At 35.6% G+C, this 19,881-nt stretch overlaps 1 non-coding gene across 1 annotated transcript; it reads left to right on the forward strand.

The window, feature by feature from the left end:
- The first annotated feature begins 3,869 nt into the window (after positions 1-3,869).
- Positions 3,870-4,031, forward strand: LOC130027912 (U1 spliceosomal RNA). The gene has a single exon (XR_008793117.1). It is a non-coding gene; the product is annotated as a U1 spliceosomal RNA (small nuclear RNA).
- The last annotated feature ends 15,850 nt before the right edge of the window (positions 4,032-19,881 follow it).

Below are 19,881 nucleotides of genomic sequence, written 5' to 3' on the forward strand. Positions count from 1 at the left end.
TAAGGCAAGTATTTTACAACCTGTTCCATTTCTCTAGTCCCTCTCTTATTTCTTTACCCTTAAAAGAATAAAAATCTTCCTTAGCCCCCATTTAGTACAAAATATTGATCTATAACTTTACCTATCAATTTTCAAAGCTTCTGATAACCTACCACTGCCTGAGTAAACCTTAAAGGTAAATTATACTAAGTATTTAATCAGTTAATACAACATAATTTTCTTTTTAATATCTTAATGCTTAGTTAAGAAGAAATTAAGTACAATGAATCCTTAAATTTCTTTGGATTTGTTCCTTTGAAGCCATTTATAGGATATCAGAACCTTTATTTCCTTAGTCCCCTCTTCTCATATTTATCCTGTTATTTTCCTACCTCCATCAGTCTCTTTTCCTGGAATACTGAAATTCAGATCTAATGCCAAGATGATTAGTATCATGATGATATGTGTAACTTTGTCATTCACTATCTCTTTCCTATCTTGCTCTTTCAATTAACTTAAAATGTCTTTTTAAAAAACATTCAATTAGAAATTAAGTTCAGAGGCTGAAGAGTTAATACATCTGGGAGGGCACTTGCCTCGCACGTAGCAGACCCAGGTTCAATCCCTTACATACCTCATGGTACCAGAATTCCCCCAGAAGTGACCCTTGAATAGAGAGTCAGGAGTAAGCCCAGCACAGCAGCTGTGGTGCCAAAACAAAAACAAACAAAAAACAGTACAGAAATTAAGTAGATAGCCCATTCAGAAATAAAACATTGACTACACAACTTCAACCCTTTTAGAAATTCTTTCATTAAATTCTAATTAAAATAGTAAAAGCAGAATCAGCAAGTGCCATCCATTGGTAAAGTCATAATGAGAAAATAAACTGACATCCCACATAAACTAATCGACCCATCTTCTACTACTCTTGGAAGAGGTGCAAGCCAAGAAACTAAAATTCACAGGAACAATGGTCTTCCAGCTGAAAACTCCTGGGAACCTTTGGCTTAGTCCTTACCCTACTGAAGCCTGGGCAGCTGCACCCACCCCCCACAGCTACTGCCTTGCTAAGGGCCCAACTTCACTGCTTCACAACTAATCTCTGCAGAGATACGAAAATGACAAAAATTCCAGGTACACTGGTTTTCATACTGAAAATTTCAGGGTTTTCTCAGAGTGAGGGCAGGAAATCTCCCACCCCTGTACTTCCAGAAACTCCAGCAGCCACATCTACATTCTACAGCTACTGCGAAAACTCATCTCCTAGTTCTTTAGATCCTGGAGCTCCTAGACTGCACAACCTTGTACATGGTCACATGGCAAATTCCACAATACTGACATCCCAGTAGGGGCACACCAAATTAGATGAGAAAGTAGCATAGAAGCCAACCAAGCTCAATAAACAAAGCAGTAACATAGAAGATTCAACTAGCAACAAACAGCTTAATAAACAGAAATTAAAGATGAGATGCAGGGAAGGCCACACAGGAATTGGAACAATGAATGTCCAAAACAAATGTATTATGAATGGCTTTGAAAATCATGGTGCTTAAATAAAGGAAAAAAAAAGAAACATTTTTTGTCAATTCAATTCTCCTTTATAACCCACATTAGGATATGTACAAACGTATGTACACATAATGTACTATTGTACATTAATTTGATAGTTACCATGCCACCATTTATTCATAATTATATACATTTGACTATCCAGATGATTATGGTATTGATATCATATCAATATCAAGTAATAGCTAAGTTATATTGAATGCAGGTAAATTTAGACACTTGAATATGAGCTAATAAAAGATTATAATAAATATCTTGTTAGAAAAAAAATCCAGCAAAGCAAAACAAGTAAAATTTAATAGAATTTTTTAAAAAATTCTAGTGAGAGAATTAAAAAATTGAATATTAGCATTTGTCCTTTTTTTTTTTATTTTTTGTGGAAGATGCAGAATTTTATTTGTAATAAATGTATTTTTAAATTAGAAAGCATTTAAAACAAAATAATAAAATATAATAAATAATGTAATTTCCTCTAGCTTTTCAAGTAAAATAATATAAACGTGACACTGTAAAACAGTACAATATACTTTGGTCTTCATGTACTTTTTAAAAAAAATTTTATTAGTGAGACACCATGAGGTACAGTTGTAGATTTACATTTGTCCTTTTTAGAAATAATTGGAGAAGTTACTTCTGACTCATCATTCAGGTATCACTCCTGGCAGTGTTCAGGAAACCAGAGATAGTGCCAGGGATCAAACCCAGGTCTGCTGCATACAAGGAAGTACCCTACCAGCTTTAAAATTACTGCACAGTCCCATTTCTTCTTGTTTTAGAGGCCAGGCAAATTTTTCACTTTGCCACAATCAAAACTAGAGTATCCTTGCCTTTCTGGGAGTATTTTCTGTTCATTTCACTAGGTCCATTACAATCCATTAGTTTGCCATTTGATTAAGTGCTGACCCTGCAAATTCCCAATGGTACCACCATCCAAAGATCAGAATAAAGGTGATATTACACCTGTGAATTAGAGAAGCTTGGAATTAGAGAATCTGGAATTGCAGAGAAGTTTGAACATGGCCTCTGCCTCTCTCTTTAGACATAGTCTTAATTTAATCGCTTCTATAATCATATTGTAGAAAAATGATAATCATATTGAATAATAAGATTTCAGTGTAGCATTATATATACATTCAAATATATCCTTATTTATATAAAATATAATAGAGGGGATATCAAAATTGCAATATAAAGGTATTTAAAAATCTTTCCTATGGTAGATAAAGAATCACAGGAAAAGTCTCAAGCCCTAAATTCAAATTTCTGTTCCATCTCTTCTTTGGAGTTTATATTTGACTAGACAGAGAAGTTCTACTTTAAATGTTATTACTGACATTCTAAGACAGAAAATGAGAACTTGACTAAGCACCTCATCCTAATATATGAAATGTGATTCTTTATTATCTTTTCCTAACCACTTATCTAAGAATAATCTTCTATACATTCTTTTCTTATGCTCTAGACACAAACTTGCTACTCCTCAATTCGTCCTTCTGAACTATGCATCTGCCTACCAGAGATTCAATGTGGATCGCATTTAACTCAATACCTTGAGTATTTAACTCAATACCTTGAGCCATGCACTACTTAGCGGTCATTCTTGGAGGAGAGGGTGCTTGGGATAGAGCCTGGGTCAGCTGCATGCAAGGACAAGCACCTTCCCCACTGTAGTATCTCTCTAGCCCTCTGTTTTACAGGGTACTTCAATGCCAGGAACGGTGTTAGCCATCGGGGATGTTCATGGTGACCGATATACATCGTTATTCCTACTCTCACAGAACTTACAGGCTGAGGGGTCCTGATAGGTCTTTCTAAAAGCAAGTCAATTAACAGAAAGGGGGACAGAGCGAGAGCACAGTGCATAGGATGTTTGCCTTGCACGCAGCCAACCTGGGTTCAATCCCCGACATCCCACGTGGTTCTCCAAGCACCGCCAGGAGTAATTCCTGAGTGCAGAGCCAGGAGGAAGCCCTGAGCATTGCTGGGTGTGAGCGATAGCAGAGCGGGTAGGGCATTCGCCTTACAAGCGGCCAACATGGCCAACCCGAGTTCGATTCCTCCACCCCTCTTGGAGAGCCCGGCAAGCTACCGAGAGTATTCGATATGCCAAACACAGTAACAACAAAGTCTCCAATGGAGACGTTACTGGGCCCGCTCGAGCAAATCGACGATCAACGGGAGGGTGTTTGTGTGTGGTGTGACCTTGAGTTTTAATTGAACCAACATAATCCATGAAATCCTGAAGCAAAAAGTATGTGTTTCATTTTGTGCACATGGCACATAATTTGTATATAACTGAGGTTTAAAAATCAATTTGTATATTACCTGGCAGGGAGATACCATGTCATGGAAGTGGTTTTCCCAGGACAAGGCATTTCTATAGCACTTCGGATGTGCTGACCCCTGCGATTTCCCAAAATACATGAAACTCAACTGCATAATTTGTGGTAGTGGGGGAACTGCGTTCACGCTCTCTCCTGAAATAAATAATTTGTTAACTAAATAAATGTATCTAGTTCATTCAGACCTGTAAAAAATATTTGACTAATTCATGATTTGTTTGAACTACATTTGTTTATTTGCTTGTTTGTTTTTCTAATCAAATCAGAATGTTTGGATCTGATGAGCAAGCTAGATAAAAATTCTGGATAACCTACAATTCAGATTATGCCAATATTTTGCTCAGTTTTCTTAAATTCACATTTCTTATTATTACAAAGATAATAATGGGGGTCTAAGATGTAAGATCATTAAATTTCTTGGAGGCATAATAAAAGTGCTTATTTTCATGCCTGTAGAAGGTTTTCTAATATCTATTGCATCTCTCTTCCAAGTTCCTCAAATATACCACAGGCTTTCCTTTATTGGTTTTTTGTTTCCTCGTTACAAAGTGCATTGATAGCACGGGATGGAATGAAATTTGCCCAAGGACAAACATACAACATTAGAACTCAGATGACCTGGGTTTCAGTTCAATATTCTTCTTACTTTAGCAAATAATACAAATTTCTGATTTTTTTTAAAACAAGAGATGTCTGAATTGAGAATTGATTTTGTAAAGTTTTATTTATATTAACTGAGAACTGATTATATAGGGAAGTTTTCAACTCCTTAAAAATCTCATGATTATTTTGGGTATCTCAGTATTTAATATTTTTATAAATAATATTTTCCTCCTCTTTTTTCTATATGTAAATTTCACAGGCCAAATCGTTTACATAAACTATTCCTATTATAATAATATTTTTATCAAAATATTATATGACCTGGCCAGAACAATGGTACAATGAGTAACTTGCTTGTCCTACATGCTCTGACCTAGATTCACTCCCCAGAACACCAAATGGTCACGCAAGCCCACCAGGAGAGAGCCCTGAGCACAGGGCTAGGAATAAACCTTGAGCATCACCAAGTATGTCCCCAAAACAACAACAAAAATACATTATGACTGTTCTAGAAAGAGAAATTAATATTCATCAATAAATACTAATATTTTAATTCTGTATGGCTTTGTATTGCATATAATAAAATATTTTAATAATTGGGGTATAGTCACTATGGCAAAAGAATCATAAACATAAACTATCAGTAGAGCACTCAGGACATTGTAGATAAAGCAAATTATTATTTTGAGACGTCTCTTTCAGACATGATTCAGCCTTGACAAATGCTCAAGTTTATACACCAACTTAGTCTTGTTTCAGGAAAGTGAAATAACTTTTCAAACTGATATTTGACATGTTTTCAGAAGTTACAATAACACTTCATTTTATATATTGATAACTCACTGATTATAAATGCTCTATTCAACAAAATAAATTAAACCTGCAACTCTGCAGATAATAACTTTTCAGTTCCCTTATCTTTATGAACATATCTTATATAATCTATGCAGAATTGAAGATGACCCTTGGGGATTTGCCTCGTTCTACTTTTTCTTTTTTATTAAAAGTGACTTCAAGGCTGCTATTTCCAAATATACAAATACTCACCATGATCCATCAGAAACTCCAAGGGGGCTAACTACAGAGATCATCCTTAGCACAGAAGTTGCACAGAAAACACAATGGGGAAGACAGGCAGGAGCCCACTGAGCTCAATGAGTGAAAATAATAACACAAATAACATGGACAGCCCTACCAGTACCAACCAGAGAGCCTGGCAAGCTACCAAGAGTATCCTGCCCGCATAGCAGAGCCTCACAAGCTATCCACAGCTTACTTGATATGCCAAAAACAGTAAATACTATGGGTCTCAATCCCCTGACCCTGAAAGAGCTACCAATACGGCAGCGTTAAGAGAGATGAGGAAGGAGAGGTTGATAAAGTCTCAAGACCAAACAAGGCTGTCAAAATGAAGAAGGATAAAAATGACTGACTGTACTTTCAAGGCACGTATGCTGGCATCGGATGCATCCACTGAGAACCTGATGGTGCAAGCATGAAAGATCAAATACAACATCATTGATATGACCGAGACGAGAAGGCATCAACCACATCACACCATTTTCGACACTGAAGAAGACCAGTTCCTCGGAACATGCAACAAAAGAGGTGTCGGTGGTGTTGGTGTCCTTGTCAACATGAAATTGGTCATGAGCATTGATTCACTTGAATGCATTGATTCATTTGAGTGTGGAAAGGTTGGACTCCGGCTGAATATCACGAAGACAATGTTTATGACAAAAAGACTTGTTCCTGACATTTCATTTGCTCTCAACAGAACAAACATCTCCGAATGCAACAGTTATGTGTATCTAAGTTGAGAACTCAACCTGGCACCTGCCGTTGTGGAGGAGGAAGAGAGCAGCTTGTACCGCCTTCAAGAGTGTTGAAGAAATATCTAAGAGGACAAAAAACCTCTGGCTCTGGGCACATCTCTTTGATTCCACTGTTCTTCCTGCATTAACATATGCCTCAGAAATCTGTGTCCCATGAAAATAGGATGAGAATGCTCTTTGTATCTCCCAAAGAGGAATTGAAAGAGCTATGCTTGGAATATCACGCTTCACTCAAGTGAGAGAAAGAATCTACAGTTCCGACCTCCATCAAAGATGGAGATTCAGGGACACTGTCTCATTTGCCAAGGTGTCAAAAATCATATGGGCTTGAAACTTAATGCGATTTGGAGCTGACCGCTGAACTAGAGCAAGTACCGATTGGATTCCACAGGATATCAAAAGATCACGTGGTCGCCCACCTAAGACTTATTCGTCAAGACCCCAAACAAAAGGTTTGATGCTCTTTGTGTTCCTGGAGCGAGCATATGGCATTGGGCTACACCAGCACATGAAAGGGATGGCTGGAGATGTTACGGGCACCCACTTGAGCAAATCGATGAGTAAGAGGATGTCAAGTGATCAAGTGGAATTTCAAGAGTTTAGCTTCACTCATTCATATGTGTATAGGTGTCACCACCTACACATTAAAAGATAGCAAAAAAAACACAACAAGTCCATTAACTACATGCGACTTCTCATAGGTTTATTTCTCCAAAATACTGGAGCCCAAACATGAACCAACAAATGAATACAGTTGGATTCAGTTTTGTTTGGTTCTTAACACTTTATTAGCTCTTACTTACTTCTGTTTCCTATAACTAGAGTTAGTAAGTAGCATCTGGTAAATTTCAAATGCAAACAAGTTTAAGGGGAATATAATTATTATTATTATTATTATTAATATATAGAAAAGCAAATTCAATGAGAAGTTAGTAGGAATTCAGACAATTAGAAGATAGTAAAACTTATTAAACTTTTATTTGGGTATCTAGACATACAGTTCTGGTTGGGATTCACTATGCAACTGTGATGGTCAAATAATTTCTCTCGGTAACTTACCTGGCTCTCCGAGACGGGCAGAGGAATCAAAACTGGGTCGACCAATCAGTAATTCACTGTAAGAAGAGTTACTGTGAATATAGTAATGTGAAGGATGGTATGCTAGAATGTTGAAAAAATTGGTAATGGGGGTATGTTTTATTTAAAATTTGTTAAGAATAGGGTCTAGAGTGATATTATAGTGAGTAGAGTGCCTATCTTGCAGAAAGCTGACAAGGGTTAAATCCCCTGAATCCACATAGTCTCTTGAGCACTGCCAAGAGTAATTTCTCGTTTCAGATCCAGGAATAAACCCAGAGAAACCCCATGTGTGACTCACCCCCTCAAAATTTGATAAGAGCAGACAGCTCTATGATAGTCTACAGAATACCATGCAAAGAAAACTATAGGAAGAATTCACAGAAAAAAAAGACAAAATAAATTTGCATAAGTCATTATTACAACTATAAAAATTCAACCTTATATCTGTAAAAGAAATATATTCAATGGCAGCAGTAGTGATACTGATATAAGTGAAGTGTACCTGTTCTTACCTATGTATATTTAAAGTTTAGAGCTTTAATTAAAAAATATTGATTTGTCATTTATGTATAAAACATAACTAACACAATGTAATGTGTAACCAGTGCTTTAGGTATAATCTGACCTATTTAGGCAAACATTTAATACATTTTTAATTAGCAATTTTAAATATGCAAAGAAACTGTAGCAATAATAGATTCATCAATACTATTAATCAATACTATATTCATCATTATCAATCATTTTATATATTTCTAGCTTATTCCATTTTCTTGCTACTCTATTCAATTTCTCTCCCACAATCATCTTCTAAGACACTAACAACAAATCCATCATAATTTTCATCCTCCACTCTTTAATTTTTCATCAACATCACCTTCTGGAATATAGGCATCTTGCAAGAGTGCAATGAATATGCTTTCAAAATGATCTCTCCCACTCATATGTCATTTCCCATCTATTCCTCATTCCTCTCTTGCCACTACAACCCAAAATATTGGAAATAAAAATGTAAGATTTCTGTGAACATTCATAAGTGTACATGGCATATCTGTCAGGATATGCTCACTTATAGGTTACAGCCTGTCTAATGTCTGTTCAAAAAATGCAATTAGTTTCTGGAGGTCCAAAGTCAAATACATTGTCTTAGAAAGTAGTTTTAGAGCAAGCCACAAAGCTCTCTACTTGGTAATTTAAATGACTGACCGCTCAATTTATGAGCATTCCCAGCAATAAAATTCAGCCTGAACTTAATAATAGCACATTTTATGTGACAACGATGACAATTACAATCTATAGTTACTGCAGTCGCCCTTTGGTCTAGGGGAAAATGACAGTATTAATTATACACACTTGCCATTTATCAGACTTAACTTGGCAGGCGATTGAGCTCAGGACCATCTCCAACTTGACTTCTACATTTACCATTTTCTAATCCACTGAAACGAAGATAATTAGAATAGAGAAAAATGAGTGGCTCCTTCTACTGCCTTTATCTTTGGTTTCATGTACAGTATAGTTCTTGAATCATCTTAAAGTTATACTACTTGGTTTAAAAGCCTGTCACTGTTTACTTTTTTAAACGCTACAGCAAAGGGAATAATACTTCCTTTTCATGAGATCCTGACTCTGCAACTTTCTCATCTTTTAATATTTTATTTTTATTTGAGCTATTTGTGACTCTTGGACCTTTGTATTTTCCTTTTTCATTTATATTACTGATACACTGAGAATTAACATTATTTTTAAATATGGAAAATCATCAGAAAAGTTTATAATCCATGAAATGACAGAAATGGATCCAAAAGTCTGTCTTCCAAAAAAATCTTTCTTAACATTTTTATTCAATCTTTTATATATTTTATTCATTTTATCTTTTTTCTTTTGACCTGTATGTACTTTGTAGAACCCAAAATGTCATATCAAATTTAAGGAAATTAAATATACTTATTTGCTCTGTTTTTCAGTACACAATATTTGTTCAGAACACTAAAAATTCTTAGAACACCCGTAGAATTCTAATTTATTGAACTCTTTTGATCTTAGATGTACTGTCTCATGAATACTTATCAAACCTTAAGAAATATGTCCCTATTTTTAAAATAAAGATATTTAGGACAACAACCTCTTAAATAGAAGCTACACCTGTAATTAGAAATTCTACAACAAACCCTTGAAAGATATGTCTTAAAGACACAAATATGCAGGGGGATTCAACCACCACAAGTTCCTTCTGAGACTGTTAGTCCAAATCACTTTTTAGGAAGAAAGATCTGAGCCCTTGTTCAACAGTCCTAGTTCAGAAAACATAAATAGGTAGAATAAATGGAATTCACAAGAGATTTTCCATTTATACAGGCAATTTACTTTATTGAAAAGCACCACGCACAGTCAAGAAAACTGGGACTATCATTAACTTTGTAGTTACTTCTCACAACAACTTTGAAAACTCACTTGCTACCTTGGGTCTTGGAGCCTTCATCTGTAAAAAGGATGGTACTGAATTATTCATCCTTTAAAGTCTTTTCAGCTCTCAAATTCTCTATGTGATTATAAAATTCTGGATTATATGTCTACCAAAAGGGACATATTCTAGAGAGTATTAATCATACTTACTTTTTGCAAAAGTAAGACCTCTCATTATGTTTTTCTAATGTAAGAGAGAGACATTTTCATAAAATTTTAATAGTATAAGGTAAGGTAAAGGCCCTCCCGTTGATCGTCGATTTGCTCGAGCGGGCCCAGTAACGTCTCCATTGGAGACTTTGTTGTTACTGTGTCTGGCATATAGAATACTCTCGGTAGCTTGCCGGGCTCTCCGAGAGGGGAGGAGGAATCGAACTCAGGTCAGCCATGTTGGCCGCTTGTAAGGCGAACGCCCTACAAAGGGGAATGATTCAACACCATCCCCACATCCTGGAGTAAAACTAAATCTCTGGGGTATCTGTCTTCTCCCTGCCCTTTCTCTGAAGATCAATAATTGCATAATTTTCATCAAGCCTATAATTTATAGGGAATTTCTTATCCATTTTTTTAGGAAATTTAAACCAGTGTAGTAGCTAACTAGAGAAAAGATTTTTAAGTCATAATGAGATTTTAAGTCTGTTCTGTGTAGTAATGTAAGTTACATACATGAAAATTCTGTTTTATGTATATGAATTTAAATAGAATTATATCTAAAAATACAATATGCACCTAGTAACAGACTATGACTGCTGTGAATATATTGGTTTTCCAATAGTCATGAATTAAGAGAGCCTAGAGAATTTTAATGCTTCTTTTAGTCTTCACATAAAAGCAGGAGCAAAAGGTGAAGTTAATGTACTATGTTTACAAGACATAGGTGAGCAGCTAAAGCTTTTGTAAAGCCCTAGTAACTGAAGAAAATAATTCAATATCCCTAATACTCCAATGATAAAAGAGGAAAATAAATGTCTCTTCTGAGAGACATACATAGCAGTCTTTCCATGGTATTACCAGTGGGTAATACCACTACTGTGGTAGCAATGTAACCATCCAAATGCAACTGGGGGGACCTTTTGTTTATTTAGTGAAGACAGACTTCTAGAGATACTAAATTTTTTTCTTTTTATGAAAAGGGTACAGCATCTGAAAATCTATAGCCTGTCCTGAAATCTGTGAATGTATTATAAGAAGAAAGACTTTTAGCTTGGCTATTATGAAGAGACAAGTACTGACAAATGGTGAAATTGTGGAAGAAAGAAAGGGCTTGTATACTTTTCATGGAAATATATATTGATGAAGTTAATATGGAAAACCAGCATGAAGATGCTTCAAATAATTTTAAGAAATTGATATACAGGAGCCAAGGAGATAATATAAGGGTTAAGGTACATTTTTGCATGTGACTGACACAAGTTGGATTTCTGGCACTGCATATAATCCCATGAGCACCACATGGAGTGAATCCTGAATACCAAACTAAGAGGAACCAATAAGCCCTGACAAACATCAGATATAGCAAAAATAGAGAGAAATGCCACAATACACATCAATTCCATTTCTATATAATTATCTTTAAAAATATCATAAACACTAATTTTAAAAGATATCTGCATTCTGTATTTATTATAGCATAATTTATATTGACTAACTTATAGAAATAACCTCTCTAGTGTTCATTACAGATGAGTGGATAAGGTAAATTGGCACACATACTCTGAAATACTACCCAGTTATTCAAAAGAAATCCTGCCACTTGTAACAACATGAATGGAATTTAAGGGACTTAATGTTAAGTGAAAGATTAGATAAAGAAAAATGCTGTATTAATAACACATCAAATATTTGTTAAAAATAACTTAATTCATAAATACAAACTACTGAAAATTTATTGGTGATTGAGAAAGGTAATACATGGGGGTGGATGAAATGTCAGAGTGTTGTCAAAATTTACAAACTTCCAGTTGTTAGATAAACAATTCTGGGTTAAAAATGTAAAACATGGTGACTACAGTTAATACTACCTTATTACAGATTTGAAAGCTGCAAAGAGAGTTGTCTTTAAAAATACTTTTAGGGGTATAAGGGTTTTGTGACCAAAATCTCCAGGATCCCATGGAGTTGGGAATGGGCGACCTTTCCCCATCTCGCTGTTCTTCTAGGAGCCTGGCAGTGATGCCCATGAACTGCCTCTGGCATCATATAAGCTCATTAATGGCCATTATCTAGAGACTCATATAAATCTCAGAAGAGAACAACAAGTTGCAGAGATGCCTTGAGAACCCGAAGTCACCATCTAGTTAAAAATTTAACTCCAACTATATTACCTTATTTTAAATTTTAGAATTCCTGTAGCATGCAGCCACATTTGCAGCCACACAACATCTCATATCCCACACCACTGATGTACTAAGAGTAGCACACCATTTTGATGGAGTATAAAATAGAAGGCAACGGATCTCATCTCGATCAAATATATATATATATATATATATGTATATTAGCACACAAGGTTTAACCTGTAACAAAACATTAGTAATCTTTGATACAAGAGCATAAAGGCTCAATAGTTAGATACAACAATCTTTGCACACATTCCTCTAAGGAAACTTTTTGGATCAATTTTAGTGGTTTATTCATAAAAACAATACAAACTAAATTATTTAGGATCTGCTTTGAGGGCAGGCATGGGTTGTGTTGAAAAATTCAAAATAATGGTTGTGGGAGGTGTAATGTTAGCATTGGATTACTGTTGAAATATTGAATGGAATAAATTGTTGTGAACAACTTTATAAAAATAAAATTTAAAAAAATGCTTTTAGGGGTCAGACGGAATGCACTGTGGGTAGGACACTTTCCTGAGTCTCACCAGAAATGATTCCTGAGCATAGTCATGAGTAAACCCTGAGCTCTGCTGAGTGTGGCCCCAAACTAAAAATTAAAATTATCAGTAACTACATGATGAATATTAACTAGATTTTTTTGTGATCACTGAAAACTTTTATTTATGCTGTATTGTCACTGACATGTCACTGTCCTCCCATTGTTCATTAATATTCTCAAGCGGGCCCAGTAACGTCTCCAGTGTGAGACTTTGTTGTTACTGTGTTTGGTATATCTAATACGTCACAGGTAGCTTACCAGGCTTTGCCATGAGGACAAGGTACTCTTGGTAGCTTACCGGGCTCTCTGAGAGGGATGGAGGAATCGAACTCGGGTTGGCCATGTTGGCTGCATGCAAGGCAAACAACCTACCTGCTGTGCTATCACTCCAGCCCATTATTATGCTGTATACCTAAAATTAATATATCCACTGTGTGCCAATTATGTATTAATTTTCAAATATTTACTATTTTAAAATAAATATATTTTTATAAGATTTACTAAATCTGAATATTGAGGGATCTCAAGCAAGGAGCAATCTATCTACCCACGCTATCTACCAAAGATAGCTGAGGTTAGCTACTTAGGAGAAAGATGTCAATACTGAGGGTTCCTAATCCTGGGAATGATAGAGCAATCCTACAACATGTCATCAAGCCAGAGGTTAAGTATCTTTTCATATTCTAAAATTGCAGTAATATTTGTTAAACACTAGGGGCAAATAGAAGATAAACTAACTACATAATGTACTATGGTTAAGATATTTTAAGTGTTTCCAGAAACATCCAGAAAATATTTGGTAATATGTTTTAGTTAAGGAATTTGGTGAATCAAAAACGTTACTGTATCATGATATGCACTTCTATTTATGGCCCCATTTGTAGATTTTAAAATATCCTCGCTTATAAGTTACATACAGTAAATTTTCTGAAATTTTTCCAAGTCGTGGCTTAAAACTAGCAACCTATACTTAATGTTACTTGAAATCACAATGAAATTTACTTGAAAATAAGAGAGGGCAAGAATTTTTTCAGTCATAAAAATGAGGTGAAGGTGAAGAATTCTAGAATGTTTTTAAGTGACTCAATCATGGGTTATTGTTGGGTTTTCATTACTATCAATTTTATTACACATATAATGATAAATATTATAGATTATATACTGATGTATAAAATACCTCACAGTAAATAATAATAAATGCCTAACATAGGACCACAAAAGTCAGATTTGTTCTCTTAATGGGGCACACAGGCACTTCAGACATGAGGGATAAGAAAGCAATTCTTTTCTCTGCATTTAAAAGAGGAGAAGGTTTTCTCCTTTCCCACCAAAATGGGGCTTTTGGGAGACAAAAATGAGAATGCTTAACTAACCCCATGATGTCTCCAGGAGTCAAATAGTCACATGTGAATTGGGTTTTGAACCCTCAAAATGATTCTAAGGTCTAAACCTTCATCCCCTTTAAATGCACACACATAAGGATATACAGAGAGAAAACACCCCCCCACACACACACACACACCCTGTTATAGAGCTTAAATTAGAAAGATGCTTCAGGCTGTTACCATTTATTCCTTGGGATGATAGGAAAAAAGTTATCATTCTTTTTGAGAACCAAACAATTAACTAGGCAGATGTTTATAGATCTAATTCTCATTGCATGTGAAGAGTGAAATATTTCTGGAAGAAGCAATTTGCTCCCTCTCTTTATATTATGTAAATGTCCATGTCTGGAAGGCTAGGATGATTTGCAGAAAAGAAATCCTGCCAAGGTTCCTTTACCCTGCATTTTCCCTTCCTCACAGTCCTCAAAATGAGGACTATTAAAATTTAAGTGTGCTAGTAGTCCCCTTATTATAGTCTATAATTCAGTCAGTTAGAAGTCAAGCCTCAAATTTGTATATCTAACTGTTCTTGGATCAGGCTTGTGCAGCTGGTCAAAGACCAGCTGAGCTCATGTGGTTTTAAGTTTTGCAGAGGATGAGACATTAAAATTAAGACAGTCCACCACTGTCCTAATGCCAGTGGTTTATGATATTGGCCACTTTGATTGATAGTGGAATAGCAGTGATGTTGTACACCACAAACCTGAATGCAAACACTATTAAAACCATGCTATTTCCAACCTGAGTGCCCAAGAGCAGACAACTGGTTAAAGAAACTATGGTACATCTACACAAAGGAATACTATGCAGCTGTTAGAAAAAATGAAGTCATGAAATTTGCTTTCAATTGGATGGACATAGGAGAGTATCATGCCAAGTGAAATGAGTTCTGAGAGGAAGAGACATAGAATGACTTCACTCATTTGTGGAAGATAAAATAACATGACACTAACACCCAAGGACAGTAGAGACAAGGGTCAGGAGTATTGGTTAACAGATGTAAGCCTGCCTAAACTGCTGGGGGATAAGTTGGGATAGAGAATGAACCACTAGGTCAATGACGGTTGGAGGGATCACTCAGAATGGGAGATGTGTGCTGAAAGTAGACTGAAGACCAAACATGATGGTCTCTCAGAACCTGTATTCTAAACAATAATGCCCCCAAAGAGAGAGAGAGAGTAAGAAGGAAAGTGCCTTCCATAGAGATGAGGGGTGGAGTGGAGTTGGGGTGGTGGAAGGAATAATGGGGACATTGGTGGTAAGAAATGTACACTGGTGGAGGGATGGGTGTTCGAACATTATATGACTGAAACTCAATCATGAAAACTTTGTAACTGTATCTCATGGTGATTCAATAAGTTATTTTTTAAAAATCATGTTATTTCAATGACAATAAATGTACAAGACAAAATTTTAACAACACATAAAAGTCTCTTTTTGTGTCACAATAAATCCTCCAACAGTTATCAAAGAAGAGAGATAGGGTTCTTTGCTTTTTATTGACTGTATAGGTAATCCTAAAATTCAGTTTGACATCATAAATGTAAAATAATAATAAAATAACTACCAGGATAAATAAAGAAATAATGAAAATTATCTTGATCTTTAGTAGACCACTTACAAAGAGATATTTTATTCTGAGCAATAGTATTTACCTGATAGTGCAGTACAGTGCAGTGTCTAGATACATTTATATATTATTGACTGGAAAACTATTACACCTATATATATGTGTGTGTGTGTGTGTGTGTGTGTGTGTGTGTTTGTGTGTGTGTGTAATCAGCTGTGGCTCTTTGAAGAGCAATTGATCCATGTTCATATTATCACCATGCCCAGTATATTGACCATACATGAAGTTATATTTTTTTCACTATAAACAGACTCAAATTCTATCTTAGAACAATAGCATATCTGATTTTGCAGTGTTATCCCTATGAGGCTCTGATATATCCCTATTTTCTGAGACTGGAAAACAATGAAAAGTTATCTCTGAACATTTGCTCCCAATTTCTCTTGTATTGAAAGAAAACAGAAATTGTGTCTTAAATTATTGTTCCTAATTCTAGAAAATATAAGGGGAAAGTTTTTAATATACATCTTATATAATTTTTGAGGTTATGTAACATACTGTACTTTCTAAAAGATTCTAACCAACCACAAAAGCCCTCAAAATGTCCTTCTTTGTATCACCTGAGGAAAATGCTTTTCACTTGCTCAGTTTTCAGAAAAATGTCTTAGAAACAACAAGCTAACCTTATCTCCTCAGATGTTTTTTGCCAACCCCATTGATTTTACTTAGGTCTTCTGGGTCAGAAGAACAAAAAAGCAGCCCAGATGGTTTTGAAAAGTAGAACTGGGATCTGACTTTTAAGTGTCTAAATTAGATGAGCCAGACACATCCTACCCTCTAGACAGAACAAAGAAGAAATCAACACAACCATTTCATAAAACTTCAAAAGTCTACTGCTGTCATTCAAGGTCCAGGCTTTCCCCCACTACAGAACGGAAGCTGCATATATCTGGTTATGGCAGAGTTCTAGAATGAGTAATAGGAAAGACAGAAAAATCAATTTATTGAACACTCTGACCCAACTTTTAAGCGCAATGCAACACAAGCATCTTAGCACAAACCTCTCCCAAAGCTCTCTGATCAGCCTACAAACTGACTTTTGCTGTAATAGGAAGCAAAATGGGAAAGGATCCGGAATTAGTGATTATCTGACTTCTGATATATATAGATGTCCCAGATTTTAATCCAAATCAGAAATAAATTGTGTGTAAAATATTTTTATTTTTAACCTGAAAAATTCTTCTGATGAAAAATTAACAAATATGCATACAAGCTGGTGGTCACTTTCAACACTGCTTACTAAGATTATGTCATTTTTTAAGTATTTTCAAACCAACAGTTGTACTGACTGATCCTGTAAAAAGACAAACTGTCAGTTTTCCAACTAGACTCAGCTTTCCTTAGGAGTTAGGCTATATTTTATTCATCCATCTAAAGAACTTTCTACCAAATGATTCTCAGTAATTATTTAAAACATGAGTAGATACATAAAATACTGAATAAATTACAATGAGGAAAGTAACATATTACAGTAATATAAAATTTTTAAAATTAGGAACAAATTTTTAGTTTGGCTTATAATATGTTTGAGAATATTGGGAAGTAAACAGGATATGTATTCTAATTTCTGATTTTTATTACTTTATGAATCATCACTCACTTTAAGTTCAGTCATATACCAAAGAGAAAAAAACTGGAAATGAGAGCATATACATAATAGGAATGCAACAAAATAAACCTTTTTGTTTGTTTGTTTGTGGTTTGTTTTAATTCCTTGGAAGCATTCATCAATCCTAGGCCTCTGGGTGGATTCATATTAAAATAAGTTTAGTATGCATTTTCGCCCCACTACTTTGACCATAAAACTGTACTTTAAATTCTTCTGTTGAGTCTTATAATTTATTTCCCTTAGAGCCTGCGTGGCAAAGCCTGGCAAGCTACCTGTGACATATTCAATATGCCAAACACAGTAACAATAAGTCTCACAATGGAGACATTACTGGGCCTGCTTGAGCAATTTGATAAACAATGGCAGGACAGTGCAGTGCAGTGCTACAGAGTACATTTTAGGTTTCTATACACACATGTATACACAAGCATGCACATTGTAGTAAGAGATGACAACTTAAGGGAAATGGAATAGACAGAAATTAATGAGCAAGACTAAAAAGTAAGGACATTTTCAAAGATAACTGGAAGAAAATCATCCTCAATTTAAAAGGCATGGATAAGGAAGAGAGGCCCCATGTCCCCGAATTGCAAGAAAAAAAGATAGAATTGGACCCTGAATTTTGGATGGGACCCCACTGAGAAGATAAACCAGAGAGACCAGTGATTATCTCTAGTTATGGAATCTAGGCTTAATGCCCCAAGGACCCAGTTGAGACGCACACTCCAGGGAGGAAGATGAGAGTGCAATAATTCTCAGTCCTCCCTCAAATCTGCCTGTGGTGCCCCCACATTTTGATCCTAGTTGAGCAGCTGAATGTTGAGCCAGAGATCAGGCCTGATCAGATATGGAAACAATGCGCCATAGGTCTATCCAGGTTAAATCATTCCTGAGAGACAGATGTCAACAAACACAGGAATTTTGGTGAATACCAAGGCAGCTGGAGGTGCAGAGTGATTGGGTATTTATGAGCACCAGAATCCAAGTGAGTTCAAATTGGAGAGAGGATTAACACAATGGTGGTCAAGTACTGGCATACGTGAACACTGGGTGGTCCTGAGAAATGTATCTTCAGGATTCTAATCTGTCCAGCTAATTTATGACAAGTGGCTCAATCTTTGAGGATAATCTGCGAATGGGAACAATACAATACCTTCCAGCTGTACAAAATCCTGTTCTCTCACCACTACTACTAACCTACTAACATCTGGTTCAACAGATAATTCTAAAACCTTGGAAGGGGGTGAGAACTACGCAGGGAAGACACTTGCCTGCACATGACTGACACGGGTCCAAAGCATTTTAATAAAATCAATTTAATGATTTTTTTTTTTTTGCTTTTTGGGTCACACCCGGTGATGCTCAGGGGTTACTCCTGGCTTTGCATTCAGGAATTACTCCTGACGGTGCTCAGGGGACCATATGGGATGCTGGAAATCGAACCCAGGTCAGCAGCATGCAAGGCAGACACCATATCCGCTGTACTATCACTCCATCCCCTAATGTTTATTTTTAAGGATGTGGGTTATTTTACATTTTTAGGTTATATTACATAGTATATATATTTTGGTAAAAACATCAGAAATTTAAGGCATAATCATAACCAGGTACTTTGGTTATATGTGAAAAGCACAGAATACAGAATAAGAGAGAAATATGAAGAGAAAACATTTCTTATAAACCTATAGAGCTTTAGGAAGAATGGAACTTAATAACTGAAAGTTTATTTGTTGAATGTATGGTTGGGTCTAAATTTTTGGAGGAGAAGTCAGTGAGGAACCAAATTTTTCTTTATACTGAGAGAGCATGTTCCAAGGCCCAATGAAAATCAGCAGTAATGAACTGAAAGCTAAACACTGGGGCTACCTCCATCCACATATGCTAGATTATAGTGAATAGAGCAAGAGTTAAAATGCATTTTGCAACAAAAAAAGTTTGAACGAAGATTTCAAGCTATTTTCTGTGGGCATAAGGCCTAAGCCTTTTCTTTCTTTTCCATATCATCAGGAAAGTCTACACTGCTTGACCACAACACCCAAAAGGAGAGAGAGAACACAGGGGATTGCCCTGCCACAGAGACGGGGGGATGGGGGGATGGGGGTGGGAGGGATATTATCCATGGTGGTGGAAAATGGGCACTGGTGGAGGGATGGGTATCTGATCATTGTATAATTGAAACCAAAGCACAAAAAAATTGTAAATCTACAACTTTAAAAAAAAATAAAATAAAATAAAGGGGGAAAAAAAAAAAAAGAAGAAGGAAGATAACATAAAAAAAAAAGAAAAGTAAAGATATAAATAAATGGAATAAACAAAAAAAAAAAAAAAAAAAAAAAAAAAAAAAGAAAGTCTACACTGCTCACCTATGTTCTTTGGCATCCCAAAATATGGAATGAAGGACATATCGCCTTCTGAGTTTTATGTATCTTAAGGAAAGCTTTGCTTTATTTTAAATCATTTTTAAAAATGATTAAATAGGACCGGAGCAGTAGTACAATGA

This window comes from Sorex fumeus, unplaced genomic scaffold (genome assembly GCF_029834395.1).
Source record: "Sorex fumeus unplaced genomic scaffold, SorFum_2.1 ptg000037l, whole genome shotgun sequence".
NCBI lineage: Eukaryota > Metazoa > Chordata > Mammalia > Eulipotyphla > Soricidae > Sorex > Sorex fumeus.